Source organism: Spea bombifrons, chromosome 8, assembly GCF_027358695.1.
Source record: "Spea bombifrons isolate aSpeBom1 chromosome 8, aSpeBom1.2.pri, whole genome shotgun sequence".
Taxonomy (NCBI): domain Eukaryota; kingdom Metazoa; phylum Chordata; class Amphibia; order Anura; family Pelobatidae; genus Spea; species Spea bombifrons.
Window position 1 is genome coordinate 6,473,244 of NC_071094.1, and position 10,955 is coordinate 6,484,198.

Sequence of the window (10,955 nt, forward strand, 5' to 3'; positions counted from 1 at the left end):
TATACTAAGATTCATGCTCACTGGGGTAACAGAAAGATACAAAGGTGATTTATGTTGCCTTTTAGGGTTACTTGGAGGGTAAATTTAAAGAAATATTATTGGGATTATTTTTTCTGTTTTAGACAAACTCAGAATGTTTGTGAGGGTTCTTCTTTTTTTCGGACGGATTGGGGACGTATCCCATGATCATTTTTAGATAGTTCTTTCAATGCAATTAAATCATATTTCCCAAAATATGAACAGTCATCACCTTTTTTTTTATTTATAGATAATAGCGGGAATCGTGTAATCAAAAATAATCCGTAATACCAATCCGTCGTATTTTGCCATTAAAAATTAATTCCGGCAGTAAGTGAGAGTACGGCAGGCTTTTGCAATCTATAGAGTGTGCGTGGAAATCACAGGCCGCAGCCTACAAAAAAATGATTTTGCTCCCCTCCTCCCCGCAGGAAATATATCTGTCATAGCGTAACTGTTATGTGTAAGCGCTCTCTCTTTCCTTCCTGTTCTATGTCTCTCTCTCTTTCCTCTCCCTCTCTCTCTCTCTCCCCCTGTCTTTCTATCTCAGGGGGGGAAAAAAGGTCATTGCGCAAATGATTAGTCAGAGCTCAGTTGCTATAGCAACCAGCTCGTGGAACTGGGACACGCATGCATTCAGGACAAGAGAGAGGTCGACCATTAGCGAGTGCTGAGGATCTGCTGCTTTTGTATTTACTTTCAAGCAAGACTCTGCGAAGCCCCATGCTGTCTGCTTTACTCGGACAGGTCTCTTCTTAATCACTGAGCTTATCTTATTTTCTTTTAATTCTTGTTTTTGCTTCGATGATGCTTTTTATTTTTATTTTTTTCCATTCATATTCTGATTCTTCATTATTATTCTACATTATTTTTCTAAATTATTTGTATATTTTTTTTTATTATTTTTTTTAACAGATTCTCTGTATTTTTATAATTCCTGTTGATTTATATTGAAAAGAACTGGAATTTTTATTTATTTATTTATTTATTTAGATTCCAAGGCCCTGGCTTGTCCCTATAGCACAGGGTTCGTCATCAAGCACGCAGCTATGGAACTACAAATCCCATGATGCTCAGCAAAGCGGTGGCCGATAGATCATCATCCAACAATCATGGGAGTTGTAGTTCTGCTGCGGTTGGTGCCACTATTTGAAAAGCTTATATTATTATTATTGTTATGTTTTTTTTATTATTATTTTGTGTGTAGCTACCATTTTTAATTGGTTTTGGGGGTTTATTTTGTTTATTTTTTGTATAAAAAAGATTTTACATGACATTGTATAATTTTACTTTATTTTTTAATTTAAATTTAAGGATATGTCTTTAAAAAGATGGCCACTGTGCTACAGAATGAGGATTTACTGAACTAGATACTAATACGGGAAAGGGTCCTCCGCATCTAGATTGCATTTGTACCTTTTCTGCTGCTTTTCTCCCCAAACAGAAAAATACAATCTGACGGCAGATCAGACCCATCCGGCCCATCTAGTCTGTAATTTAGTTAAGGGCTCTTTTAGACTATTACCCTTTACCCGCCTCTAACCCTTGCTTTTGCCAAATTATAAATGATTTTCCCTACTTTAATTGTTTAGTAGCGGCAAATTTCCCCATAATGCCTAAATGAAGGTTGCTACAAGGGTTAAACTCTGCTTATATACACACAGAGAGAATGGGGTAAAATTGCGTCTCTAATTAAAACAACACAATAGCAACACTTCCCATATCTGGATACAATTATGAAACGGATACTCAAAAAAAGCAACTAATGTGACAAATGAAAAAGTAAGTTATTTACAAATTATTTACATGTTTTGGAACAAAATATGAAAACAGAAAAGTATAAAATGTTACAGCGCTAGATGCTGCGAGAATTCTCTTCTAGCTTTGTACTGTCTACACAAAATTGTGAAAATTGTGCTGAGATCGCTGGCTTTTGGGCATCTTCATTCTATAATAATAGAATATAAGTGCAGATGTGCAAATAAAACTAAAGCCAACCAAACGAACGAAGCGGTGTAAAAAGCTTCACAATGGTGTGCCTGAGACAGAGTACGTATAGACAAAAGAGAAGGAACCCCCAAAATTCTATTTTGCTTCACCCATAGTTCCAGGAATCATATAAAGTTTATGACAAAGTCCAGCTACATTTTAATACTCAGAGACAGAAAATATAAATTATGGTGATTTGAACTGTTTTACTACTAAGGCACTATGTACAGGGCAGCAGGTCCTAGGGGGCAGCAGCCCCTCTGCCACATAACAGGGAGCCCCTTCACACCCCCTGTAATGCCACTACGCAATTGACGATCATTGACTTCCCAACCAGCCGTTAGCACTATGGAGAGCCGTGCCAAGTCGGCACAGTCCTCTTTAGTGTCCTTCTGTGTTGTTCTTCCTTAAAAAGTGGAGCACCAGGATATGACATCATATCCTGACGCCCAGTGGGATTGACAGCGGCATGGAGGGTTAGGACTTGGGCAGCGCCGAAGGTAAATACGCCACTCGCTATGGGTGAAACAATTAAAGAGGAGCCATCACTTTAGCAATCAATTGACTACTTCTCTGGGTTCCGTTTTAGAACCTTGCACCAGAAGTACTCCGGTTCTGCTTCAACAGACACGACCAGACGCATCAGGACCCTTCACGACTTTTATTTCCAAAATACTTTTTAATCTAAAGAAAAACATTTCGTTTTTCTACGTTAAAACCATGACTATTTTTATTTTGATTCCAGTAAATCCAGGTCTGTTTTTTTTTTTCCTGGGAATTACTGAGCATTGGGCGTCTTTCAAAATCACGCAATCACTCATTGCAGGACGCAGGAAGCCATTCCATTAACATAGAGAATCGCGAGCCTCATCCCATCAGATAAATGACTGTATAAATCTACTGTAACTCTGCTTTACTTTACTATCTCTAAGCGAAGAGTACATTACAACGATTCAAGATGCAGAGATCCGTTACTTTAAATGAGCGTATATACATTTCCCGGCATTTCTTCATAGGTTGAGTTATCTTAAAAGTGCCCTCAGAACAGAACACTTCGCAGCCGCTTTCAGATGTGCTATCTGTAAGAGGTAGAAGTTTAATACTTAGAAGGCCACTCTTGCTAGCTGCAAACCACTCAACAATAAGTAATGTAGGGCCATACATAAGGGACAAATAGCTCATCTCCTGCCCATGGCATTAACGGAGTCGAGGAAGCAAGGGTGACACCATTTCCCAACACTCTCCAATATCGCACATCATCAATCAAAAGTCTGAAGATGCATTAGACGGGTAAAGTCAACACAAAATGTCAGAAAAATGGTATTACTCACTTCTGAGTTTGGTTACGGTAGTGGGAATAGTACATGCGGATTCCTGCGATTTTTAAACATAACATGTTTGTAGAAGACAGTATGGTGTAAATCCAGGCCGCGAATTGGACGGCCCCGCCATGGCTGGATGAGACAGAAACAGATGATTGTAACACAGTAACAACAGATTTGGTGCCCAAGGAGACTCTTTTTTTTTGGAGCAGGTGTTTCCTCGTTGTTCATGTTGGGATTTAGGGCTAAATTGCTTTAAAAGGCAGACTACATACTTTTCTAGAGTGACGTTTTTTGTTTTATTTGCATAACGTGATTATAGTGACGTTTTTTAATGGGGCCACTGTATTAAAAAAATGGTGAGATATTTAATGGATTTCTACGTTATCCATCCCCCCCACCACTTATCTATTACCTGACCTACAGTGCCCTGTATTGTATATATATATATATTCATATATCTGCTTGTTCCAGATCCGTCTTACTACAGACTTTTTTAATGGGTCCAAAACCTTAAAACCTTTTTATATAGAATTCATGATTCTTGACTTAGTTCCTGTTACTTTTATACAAAATCACATTACGTTGACATCTGTACCAACATCCCATGACCCTGAGTCGGAACTAATCAAAGATAAGTAGGTCCTGAAGAAGAGGGGGAAAAAACATGGATAGAAGCAGAGGAAAAATGGAAAGGTCCTAGGAATAGGGCAGAGAAACTGAGCCAGGGCATCCATAAGTCAGAAAATGTTCTAGAGGAATCAGGCTGTAAAGGCTGTCCATTTCTCAGACGATAATGAAGAGACCTTTTCTTGATGGAATATTTTATTTTAAATTAAAATAAAAAATTGTGGAGTCTAGGCCTGATAAAGAAACTCAATTACTAATATTTGTTGGCATCGATGTATTATATTACGGAATGTCAAATGATTTACCGGGGGACGTGGCAGACTCGTTGTTCTTTGATTCTATTAATTTACCGATGTATTGTAAAGCTGTAGAATGGAGTGTAAAGGACTCAGAATGCACGTGGTCGCAACAATTAACACGAAACAAGCAGGATGCGGCAATGGGCATTCTCTATGCAAACATCGAAGGCTTCCATATTCCATTCTTATCCTATATTTCAGGAAATGTAAAAGTATAATTGCAGCTCGAGCATTATATATATATATATATATATATATATATAAAATATATAGATTATACATATAAAGAGGAGTTCTTTTACAAAGTAGTAAAAGTAGAGTAGTTACCACAGCAACCAACAATGCTTTTCTCCCCATTACGTCATTTTTACCGCCTTGAACTAGAATTTCTCTTTATTCATAATTGATTATTAATTATATTATTTGTCTCTTTGTAACGATGAGACAAAAACATTCTTGACAGTTTAGTGGTGGACAGCGTTAAAGGGACACTCCAACCGGCATATGCACTTTAATGCATATAATATCTGAGGGGTCCCTTTAAATTTCCATGTGGTCCATATTGCAAATGCATGGGGGGGATTCTGCATTATCCCCCCATATGCATTTGCCCCTTTTCCCACTCCCCAGCAACTTGGAGCGCAGGACATCCGCTAACACATCTCGTGCCACGTGCAATAACAGTGACGGGTAGCGCTGTCGTAAGATCATATCCTGCCGCTTTCATCCTTACGGATGGCTAATTTCTCTTTGTTTTAAGGCATGGAATTCACAGAGTGTTCCTGGACTCCTGAGAAAGATTTGTTAAATCGCACCTTAGATTTGTAACACAGCGCCGTGTATCAGTGCATACAACGTTACCCCAGCCAAGAAAATACACAAGCCATGCAATATTTCCTTCTAAAAATGTAAATGTCACGTAGACCGGGCATTTATTTCCTTGCATTAGGGGGGATCTCTGCGAAGCGTATCCAGTAGGTATGCAAATCCAAACCTTAGATTGATGATGATATAGTTTCTATAAGATTTGTACCAGCAATTCATATTCATGCGGTACAAAAAATATAATATTGTGTTAAATCAAAGTTTAACCGTATCCTCTATGTATAAAAGTGTGCCAGCTGCCAACGTGGAAAGGATCTAAAAATACCATTAAATTCAGCAATAATTCAATATATATTAGTATAGATTATAAAACATTTCCAGATCGTCCAATATAAATCCCAATTATTATTTGATGCAGTATTTGTTACGTCACGGAATAAATAAACAAAGGATCTGACGGGAGGTCGGCCCCATTCGGCCCCCATCAAGTCTGCCTGTTTTTCCTGCTGTAAAGACTGTAGTTGGTCTCGTCTTAGATTCTGGAGCCGTATGTCTATCCCATGCGTGTTTAAATCCCCCCTGTGTTAAGGATATATGTGTCAATATAATGGAGCTATATAAATCAACAAATAATAATAATAATAATAATAATATAATAATATACCTCTCTTTACAAAAAGTATTAAACAATGTATTCCTGGTGCTATGTATGGTTATAGGATGTAAAATATTGTAAATAGGTGAAATTGCGTCTAGTTATTTATATAAACATGGCAATCCCACCTATAGAATATATTTCTTGTTTGCTGTCTACGGTAATGAAGATATTGATGCAAAATAAAGCTTGGAATATTTTCCTCAAAATTTCAGCTATTACAACCAAATACGGCCAAATGATTGTAAAATGTGGAACTAAAAGTCACATTAAGATTGTTACAATTAGCACGTCACATTCTAATCATGCACAATCACTTTAGTTGTCATTAGCAGGAACAGGTCTCAGAGAAAATCCTTTCACACAGCGTGAAAAAGTATAATAATGGGCTACACGCGGCTTGCATCGATGGTATCGAGCAACGAAAACACGTTAGCTGTTCACACGAGGGCTGTACGGGAGCGTGGCGGAGATGCCGTAGCTAGGTTCACATGGCCTCCTAGGGCAATCCGTTGGCCAAAAACAGGGACCTGTGTATTCAAATCTGAGCATATACTGAAAACACTGCCCAACAGCTTTATAGGGGGGTTCACAAAAAAAAGGCATGTCCAGTGTCCCATGAAGCCTCACCAGGGCCGGAATGGGGATGATTAAGTGTCTCTGGCTCCTTAAGGCCAGCAGACATCAAATAACACAAGTGCAGCCTCACTTCAGCACCTGCTCTGCAACTAAAGCAGCGGTATCAGTGGATAAGACCCTATTGGCCACCGGCCCAGCAGGGATTTGCCCAAAGTGCCAGATGGGGAGTCCAGACCTGAGCCTCACCAACAAAAAATGCCCTATTAAGTACTTTGTAAGTCCTTTGATATGTATTCTTTATCCTGTAAAATTAAATTAATTATTTAACTGTAGGAGAAGCTGCAGCTCCAGTGCTCCAGTGCACCTTTCCATCTGTTGTCCCATTGTTTGGCCCGCTGTTGATAATCTGATTATAGCAGAAACCTCTCTCTCTCTCTCTCTGTATATATATATATATATATATATCAGAGGTGTACGTTGTACGTTCTGTAGTCAAATGCGAGCTTTGAAATGTTGATTATCAAAACTTGTCAGTTTGCATTAAATGTCTGTGATGATTTCTTAATACCTTTACCTGCTAGATTATAAACTCACAAGAGCTGGATCCTCTTCTTCTTCCGTCAATGTTAAATTCACTTTGTTAAATACTAAAAGAAATGTAATTTATTTATTTGTGTAGCGCCATCATAGTCCATAGCGCTGTACAATTTTATAATAATATATATTAGCAAATGTAATTACAAAAATAGTGAGCGAGTATCAAACAAAACTTTATTTTTATTTAAATACAAAATGAAATTAAACTGCAGCTAGTGCCAAGAATAAGTGCGAAAACAAAACAAAAACGGAAATAGCTGTTTTATTACCAGTTATTATTAACTACAATAGACTTCCAAGTTATGGCCCCCAAAATAAAAATAAAAAAACACTGTCTCTATCCATAAATAAACATTATTACAATGTATAAAATCCATATTTGCAACTTGTTTGGCAAGTTATGGCCTCGTTATGGGGTAAGCGGCCCTTGGGTTTTCTTGAACTAATCGCAATTCCTTTAACCAATCGGCTTTGCAAACGTCTGCATAGCTGCACTTCATTTATTATTAATATAATATATTCTAGATTGTAAGCTTGCGAGTCGAGGCCTCTGCAGCCAATGTTCTTCTTAGTTCTTAGTCCGTCAGTTTGTCCCTTTGAATGTAGGGACTGTAAGAAGCGCTGCGGAAGTTGTTGCCGCTATATAAATAGAAGATAATACTAATAATAATAATAGTAATAATAATAATATTCCAAACATGGTTACAATGGGTTTTATTTAATAAAAAAAAAAAATCCATCTGCTACTTTATATATGTGCCTTTTTGTGAATTCATCCTATTTCATTTATTACGCCAATTAAAAAAAGCTCCTCCGCGCCAACGCACCTCAGAGCAGAACTGCGAGCTCATAATTGGATAAAGGTGCGCGCTTTCAGTTTCTCTGAATCCCGCAAATGTATCCAGTGAGTCGCCGGTTATCTCCAAATGGGAACGGCTTATTCTGAGTATCCTTAAAGAGACAGCACCTTGGAAGACACCGGATTCCGATTATTCTTCCGCAACGTTCTGTTATTCTTTCATAAGCACGTGTTAGAAATATTCTGTCTAAAAAAATGGGAAGCACAGAAAAACATTTAAAAACTGATAATAATTTGCTATTTATCATACAGTATAACTGCCTTATTTTGTGCCTTATGTTGGCGCCAAATAAATAAATAACAAAATAATAAAATATATATATTTTTTAAATATATGTTTATTAAACTTGGTATTTATTTATTTTAATGCCAAACCATTAACGGAAGGTGAAAGCGAACTCTGTTTTTGTTTTATTTTCTTAAATCGCCTGTTGTTCTAAAATCCAGCATCAGCGTTCTGTGCTCCTGACAGCCGGACCTTTCTTTACATTGTAAAGACCGAGGGCGTTCGCTGTTGACTGGAGCCGTGACCCTCATCACAAAGCGGGCCTTCTGAGTCAGGTTAGACGCGTGGATTCTCATCACTTTAGGTTTTTGTTTTTTTTTAAACCTTTCAGCAGTTTTTAGAGGGGTAGCTGTGGCCATTTTTTTATCAGGAATCAAGAACGCGAAGCACATTTTCAAAGTGGAACGTTTTGAAGTCGCTGGTTCCTCTCCCGGAAGGGGAAGCAGCTGACGAGTAAATCCTGAGGAAATGTGAGATGTGTTTGGGGAATAACGTCCTTCCTATGACACAATTACACCGTCGCGTTAGTCGTATTTCAGTCGCAGGAACCGGGTACCTCCCAGTATATCCTTCTCCTAACTATCAGCTCGCCATTATATACAGAAAAAAAAAGAAACTTCAGCTACTCCTGACCACCAGCCCCCAAATCTCACTTTTACCTGAACTTTTTTTGTACATAAATACTCCCAAATTAATTTTATAATTGTAAGTAACAGATGTGTCCAGGGCTGCTTCAATTCTAAAACACTATAAAGTGGTATAATAAATGTTTTAATTACAAAATAATATGTACTTAATATGTTTCACACTCCATAAGCCACACATGCTCTTCCAGTGTGGCGCTGACCTTGCTTGGATCATTTTGCTTGGTGATTGTATATGCGTGCGCATTCACTTATTTTTAAATTATATTATTATTTACTGTTTCATATAGCACCATCATGTTCCGTAGCGCTGTACAAATGGGATAGTTAAGTCATAAGGGATTTTTGCAGATTTTTGTGAAATAATGCAATAATTTTAATCAAAACACCAGGTGTATAATTCGTGACCTTTTCGGCCATAGGCGATTTGGGTATGGGACGCCTAACGCCATTTGCGGCCTCTGGACTTAAAGGGCGACATCATATTTTATGCTTCCTGTTTGTGATGGAAGCGGATGGGGAATGCCAAAGGATCCTGGAAAAGTGAGTATTCATGTAAAAAATAAAAAAAGTGACTTTAAGCATTAAGTCTGCATTATTTACATCAAAATTTGGACGGGGTGGTGAGAGTTCTCCTTTATGGAGAGAACACGTGCCTTAACCCACCCCTCATCATAAACAGCCTTGCACACCTGTATTAATTAATTAATTGACCCCCCCCCCCCCCGAAGGAAGCCAGTAACTCGGCTCTGATGGAGCGGTTCTGTAATTACACAGGTCGCAAGCCTCAAAGTCCAAACTCAACTATTTTAACCAGTTTCAGTTTGGGTGCAGCTGTCAAATTGAGCTCTTGATCTTGCTCTTCTAAATTCACACACACACACACGTACGAACACAAATGTTTCTGTAGTTGTGTTATTTTTGTCGCACTGTCACACTTGTCCATGTTCCCTTTTGTGCGACACGTTCCGGCCGTACTAGTCTTTGTAAGCGCCGGTCGGCAGGGAGTCATGTTATAGAAAACAGCAACATTCTACACGGTTCTAAAAAGACCTCCTTGACAACGTATGACGTGTTTTAATGTATGCAGCTACGCTGTTAACGAAGGGTATCATTTTGCTTTGAGTGAAAGATCCTAATGGACGGAACAGATTCCCAAATGGAGATTTTGGCTCCTTCATCAGGTCATCAGTTTGCCGAGCCACATTCAGCCTCGTTACAGGCTTTCCGGAGCGTGTTCAGCCAACATTATGACCGTCAGCACGTAGAATGTCCTTCCCGCACCCCGTGTGCTTCCCGGCTAATCAATGTAATGCATCGACATTGCCATAGAAACCACAGCTTGCCGTGCATCAAAGAAGGATTACGAACAGCCCTTCCAACAGCAGCATAAATAAAATAATATAGCTCATTACTTTTAATTTCCCTGTTCTGCATTCTCTTTTATAATACTGACAGAGGATCTGGCGTTTTATTGGGCTGAAATGAGTACATCACGCACGTTGTGCCGGAATGGGAAAGCCTAACAAAAAAAACAAAACCTTGTATCGATGGGATTGACACACAATTACTGATTCCGGCACACGACAGCCCCGAACATTCTAATGAGATGCCTTCAGATCCCGGCAAGAAGATCCAACTTCTACCACCAGCTTTGGTTCCGCTCAGTTTCTAGCCTGATTTGGCTCCTTCTGTAGGGTGTAAATATACCATCGCATTTATATTGCCTATACAAGATTTTACAGATAACTTGAAGTATGTAATTTAATGCGAAATGTTCCCTAACCTGTACACTTAGAATACTAAGTGTATTCCAAACCTTCATTAAAACTCTTTATAAGAACCCTTCTGATTGTATTATTTAACTCTGAAACTTTATCATCTACAACCATCCCATGAAAAAGTGGGCAGCATTGTGGTTGCCTCTGGACCTGATATAACTCTCACCTACCTTCAACGTGGTTTCCATTATGACCTATCTCCATATCAGACAGATTAACTTGCAAATGATTTGTTTCAAGCAACCCCAAAGCCAAGGGGTTTGTCTGCAAGCCCTGTCTCACATTACCAAAGTCAAGTGTCCGTCCTTCCTATCACTGACCCTCAAGGACCAAGTGCCCACCAGGTTGAATTGTTAGCAATTCACCTGAAACCCACAATCTGCTCCAGGTATTCATCAGGTAGGCTTTGTACACACTTCTAGTATAAGGCGTCCATAATGACGCATTATTTCCATTGAGAACCCCTGTTGC

At 38.7% G+C, this 10,955-nt stretch overlaps 1 long non-coding RNA gene across 1 annotated transcript; it reads left to right on the plus strand.

The window, feature by feature from the left end:
- Nucleotides 1-8,998: 8,998 nt before the first annotated feature.
- LOC128503687 (uncharacterized) lies at nucleotides 8,999-10,243 on the plus strand. The gene is made up of 2 exons (XR_008355280.1): nucleotides 8,999-9,246; nucleotides 10,162-10,243. It is a non-coding gene; the product is annotated as an uncharacterized LOC128503687 (long non-coding RNA).
- The last annotated feature ends 712 nt before the right edge of the window (nucleotides 10,244-10,955 follow it).